Here is a 5,791-nt window from a genome sequence, read left to right as displayed (position 1 = left end):
ACAAAGAATAGTGAACATATATATACCAGTCGTTAAGGCATACTCAGCCGATGTCGTATCCTTTTCCCAGTCCTTCCATCTGTGTATCTGCCCAAGAGAAGATTATCAATGCAAAGTGGATACTGCAACAACTAAACTAAATCATCCTCAGGCAATGCTATGGAATTATTCAGAATGATACATAATGTAATCCACTACTCTGTCACTACAGATTCACCTTTGCTCTTCCAAGGACCATTATAAGAGCACTATTTACCACATGAAACACAGCCAAAAAGAAGATCAGAATGTGCAACTGGTGCAAGCCTGTGGCAGTAATCAGTTGCTCCTTTTCCTACAAGCGATCGCAACTGAACATTTTAGTGAAAGCTTCTTAGATTTTGTTTATAATAGATTATTTTCAACCAAACAATCAGAGAATTGGAAGTTGCTATGCACTACTCACTGGGGGGCATTCAACCACTGAACCACCAGCAGCTAAAATCCTGCGCTTCAGGTGTGACTCTGTCAGCACCAGCGCGAGCAGCCGCCTTTTATTTCCGCCAGTTGACTTTGCATCAGGGCGACATGGCAGCATAGAATCTGCAACTGCCTTTGGCACGCAGATTTTCACGATCTGGTCCTGACTAAACGTCAACAGCAAGGAGATGAAGCCGAGAATCATCAACTCTGCGAAAACCACAATGGATCACAGAGTTACAATAATTCATCTATTCCGGATACCATGCACGTCGAAAGAGTGCTCCAATTTAGGTATGAACTTTCTGGTTTTACCAGCTTTCACCTTCTCAAGAACTTCAAAAAGAGTTCTCTTTTGCCTCTTGATAAACCACTGACAACGAAGTCAAAGCAGATGTAACTGTCAGTCATATGAGAAAATGATGCTGATGCAGGACAAGATGGAGTAGCATAATTCCAAGCTAGGAAAAAGATAAGCCATTCAAGGATCTGAAGTATGAAATTATCAGGACAATTTCTTACTTGCAGCCCCAGACATTCCAGAAACTGAAAGATGATTAATCTTTAAGATATAAACTGAAAATTTATAAAACCATGCTTCCTCGTAAAACATGACTGATAACTCGTAAAGAAACCGCTTTCGCTTCATTTAATTTCTTGATGTTACTGATAACTCCCAAAGAAACAACAAAGCAAAACAACTTTTTGTATTCGCAAACCATGTTCATCCTGATCAAGATAGTTTAGATTTTTTTTCCCAATACATACATACATAGATCAAGATTGAGACAAACGCCTCATAATTTTCCTTTAAAAATTATAGTAAAAAAATTAAATTCCTGAGCAACTTTCCTGTCAAGAAAAATACCCAAACACATATCAGACAAAGTGAAGCTCTGACTCACCTCCCCGACATGATGAAGTCCCTTCTCCAGCAACAGGGAGATGATGATGATGGCCAACTCAAAAATCGAGCAATCGACCTGCCTATCCGTGAGCTACGCCATAGGACTCAAAAATCGGCCCGGCGTCGAAGATGGAACCCTCAAACGCCATGCCTTTCTTAGGGTTAAATCGGCCGCCCATGTCGCCGCTCCACCGACTACCTTGAACGTGCATCGCCTCGTACCCCTCCCCCTCGAACCACCGCTCCCGCTCTAGGTGGCGGCAAAGGGGGAGCCGTCGGAAGGGCGCCCACGAAGGTGAGGTCGTGATTGCCGGAGAGGTAGATCTGGCGTAGAAGGGGAGATAGCGAGAGGGGAGGGATAGGAGGAAGTAAGTCGATGCCCCTTCTGTGTACGAGCTCTTGGATCTCGGTGCTGTTCTCTCTTCCTTCGGATTCCCGCACGTTGCCGACCAACCGTGCCATGGTGGTCGTGGGCGTCCTCTCGCTGTTCGGATCTCGTCGGCCCCTACCTTAGCCGGGAAGAGCGAAGAGAGGAAGGAGGAGGAGGAAGAGGAAGAGGAAGAGAGGATCGGACGAGGAGGCAGAACGGGACCGAAACAGATGGTTTTGATCCTGGGAGAGGAAGGGGCGTCGATCCAGGGAAGGGGCGTCGATCGAAGGGGAAGAAGGAAGGGGCGTGGATCGAAGGGGAAGAGGGAGATGAGGCTGAGAGATATGGTCGGAGGTTTAGGTTTAGGTTTAGGCTGAGAGAAGGGGCGCGATATTGGTTTAGGTTTGGAGGGAACTTTGTGAAGTGTTGTAAATTTTAGCTGGTGGAAAAATTAAATTATTATTTTTGGTTCATTAACACTGGGTTTTAAAAACCTCTGTTAAAACCGGTGTCTATTAACAAAAAAAAGGCGCTCATAGACATCGGCTAAAAAACCGATGTCTATGAGCGAAAATCTGCGCTCATAGACACCGATTTTTGGAAAAATCGGTGTAAAATACTCAAAGACATTGGTTTTTGCTTAAAACCGTTGTTGTTCCACCGATGTCTATGAGGGTTTTTCTTGTAGTGGATTAAAGCATAGGTTTTCTCTTAATTCCTTAAGAAAGGATCAAAATTCTAACTTGATTTTTCTTATACTTTTCTTAAGTGTGCCAATTTAGACTAAGTTCAACTCTTCAAATTTTGACACATTTTACTCTTTCAAAGAGTAACTCTAATAATCCTTTTTATTTTTAAAAGTTAACAATAACCTTGAAAATGCTCTCAAATGTCAACTTTATCAAGGTTGGGTTACCTACCCTTCTAATTAGAGTTGACATCCTCTAAACCTATCTAGAGTGTAGAGAATATGCTCCTAGGAACCCAATACCTATTGGTGCTCCTTGGATGCTCTAGGTACTCACTAGGGATAACTTCCCTAGATACCTTCCTAAGGACCTTTCTAGGTTTCTTAGAAGCCTTGGTCGCTTCTACTAGGTCACTCCTAGGGATAACTTCCCTTGTAGCCTTCTTTGTGACTTTGTTAGACTTCTTGGAAGTCTTAGTCACATTGGTCTTGTCAAAATAACCTTTAGGATTCCTTCTCTAGTATCCTTGACTTAACCTCTACACCTAGGGTTGGTCCCATAGTTATATGTAACCCTATGAAAAGAAGTCACATCCTTCTTGACTTTAGGTTTGATCCCAAACCCCTATAGCCATTGGATAGCTCTTGTCTAGCTTTTCCTAGGTTATGCTCATTTTGACCCCTAAGCATGTTTTCCATTCTTGCTAGAGTCCTTTCTAAATTATCAAGTCTTATCCTCAAGCCTTGATTTTCACTCCATAAATCTCTAGATTTTGGTTTTTCCTTAAATTCTTGAGCATTTCTATTCTTAGGCGTATATCTAAAGTCCTTGGTGTTATTGCCTAAGTTATTATTTACCTTCCTAATCTTAGATGTGGTAAATCTAGCATGAGGAGGAATATATTTATCCTTAAAGTCATTATGCCTCCTATTATCATGATAAATAGCATTAAGATGATAAGAATTATTTCTATCATCCTTTTTATCATGTGCCAAAGAAATATATTCATTAAATGATACCTTGGTTTTTACCTTAGAAGCTCCCCCTAGACTTGTGCTTCCTCCTTTGACTTTAGTTGTTTTCTTCCCTTTTGGACATTGGCTTCGTAATGCCCATTTTGGTTGCACAAGAAACACACAATGTGTTCCTTGCTCTTCTTTGTTGTGGGGATTGTCTCCTTGGGCTTCTCCTTGCCCTTGAGTTATACTTGGCTCTTCTTCTTGGCCAACTTGGGACACTTGCTCTTGTAGTGCCCATGCTCCCTATACTCAAAGCAAATGATATGGTTTTTATTTTTTACAATTGAAGTTTCTATACCTTTGCTTGTAGGGATGATGCTTGATTCTCCATTTGATGTAGCTTGAATTGTGGAGGTTGCATTATCATCTTCTTCTTCTCCTTTTGAGGATGTGGGTGCTTCCACCTCTTCAACCCTTGAGGATGTGGATGCTTCCACCTCTTCCTCTCTTGAAGATGCGGATGATCTCTCCTCATCTTCCTTATTCTCCTCTTCTTTTTCTTCCTTGAATGTTGCACTCGTGTCAATATCCAATTGGTCCTCCTCTTCTTGGACCAATGAGCCATTCTCCTTGGGCTCCTCTACTCCTTGGAATTGTGATGGGTCTTCATGATAGGCAATGATATTTTTTCAAAGATCACATGCACTTGTGCATTCACCTACACTCACAGTGATATTAGAAGGTAATAAATTTAACAAGATTTTTGTTACCTCCTTATCCGCCTCCGCTTGCTCCCGTTGCTCCTCGCTCCAATGTCGAGGTCGGAGGCGCTTCCTCTTTTTATCTTTAGGAGCTTCAAATGGGTCCTTGATAATCATAATTTTACTGTATTATTTTGATTCATATATGCATGGTTTGATGTTGATTTCATAGGTTTAAATCATGGTTACATCACATTTTATACATTGTATCGATTTTGGACCTAATTATAAATTATATTATTTTTTGGTGTTATTTGATGCTAATATTTTATTCTTATTTTGTAGGCATCAAAGGATCTTGGATTTGGATCTATTCAAACCGAATTTGTGTTCGAATTTAGAAGATCAAGCAGCAGAACATTATGGACCGTTCATCGAAGATTGGACAGATCTGAACCATCCAGTGAAGATCTGGTCGATCCGACCTAAGGGAGAGTAGATCTAGACCCTTGACCAAGATCAGCACCTTCGGATTGGATTTTTAGAGACTTTCACCGTTGGTCAAGCTCCAAATCGATTTCAGTCGTCCGTTCAGATCTGAATCTGATTCAAAACAGAGAAGCCACAGTGTTTTCTCTTTGTCGACTCCTTCACACAGCGATCGCGTCCCGCAGCACATCTCCGACGAGTTCCGACCCCGATTCCTTCTCCGATCATCTTCTCAAGCAACGACGTCAGTGAGGAAGCTTCTCCGATCATCTGGTGTCGTCGACGTGCGTTCCCTCCAGCGCGTTTTCTTCTTCCGACTATACTCTGTTTTCTCATATTTGAGGGTGTTCCCTCAGATTTGTGATTCCCTTCCGATCAGAGAGTATTGGCGGCGTTCCTCCATTGTTCCTAAGCTTCATCCGCCGATCATCCGCAATCCACAACCTCCATCCAGATTCAGAGGGCTTTTAATCACAACGTAGAGTGACAATGCGTTGTGGTTTGATTTTTGACACCTAGTTAGATTTCATTTATGCATTAGATTAATTGCTTATTTGTTGTGCTTTACTTTTGTTAGATTTAAATTCAAAGTTTAAACCCCCCCCCCCCCCCATTTATATATTAAAACCCCAAAAATAGGAATAAATTATGATCCTAAAATTACATCCTACCATTGGTTCCTCGAGGTTCGATCCTGGGCTCGTTATTACAACATCATTGTGTAGTTAAGTGGTTCAGTGAATATTAATTGTTAATTTGATAAGTCCATTCGTGACCTTTAATATAATTTTCGGCTTATCAAATTTTGGCGCCGTTGCCGGGGAAAATGATATGCAGTGTTTGGTAATTTTAGGATTGTTCATTATTTTGGAAAACTTAAAAATTTTGTTGTTTTGATTGCTTTCATGATTATATATCCATGTGTTTGATTTTATTTATTCCTGAGTCTTCTAATTTTATTTGCTAGTATTTCAGTGTAAGAACAAGAAATTCTTTTGACCATGGATCCATATTATCAGCATTTTGGGGATTGGATGGAGAGTTATTACGATCAACCTCAGACTCAGTTCTATCAGTTTGAATCTCAGTACTACCTACCTATGGAGCAGCGGAATAGGTATGAGGAAGTACAAGAACAATTTACAGAGTCAGTTTGGAAATGCATTGAAGTTATGCATCAAATAAGAGAGCATCAAGAGCAACAATTTGCAAGGATA

The 5,791-nt window shown here is 41.0% G+C and overlaps 1 long non-coding RNA gene across 1 annotated transcript; it reads right to left on the bottom strand.

Moving 5' to 3' along the window:
- Nucleotides 1-613: 613 nt before the first annotated feature.
- LOC122014494 lies at nucleotides 614-1,419 on the bottom strand. The gene is made up of 3 exons (XR_006120688.1): nucleotides 1,365-1,419; nucleotides 785-832; nucleotides 614-669 (listed from the first exon to the last, which is right to left on the bottom strand). It is a non-coding gene; the product is annotated as an uncharacterized LOC122014494 (long non-coding RNA).
- Between the last annotated feature and the right edge of the window lie 4,372 nt (nucleotides 1,420-5,791).

Source organism: Zingiber officinale, chromosome 8B (assembly GCF_018446385.1).
Source record: "Zingiber officinale cultivar Zhangliang chromosome 8B, Zo_v1.1, whole genome shotgun sequence".
Lineage (NCBI taxonomy): Eukaryota > Viridiplantae > Streptophyta > Magnoliopsida > Zingiberales > Zingiberaceae > Zingiber > Zingiber officinale.
This window is presented reverse-complemented; position numbering and strand designations above follow the sequence as displayed.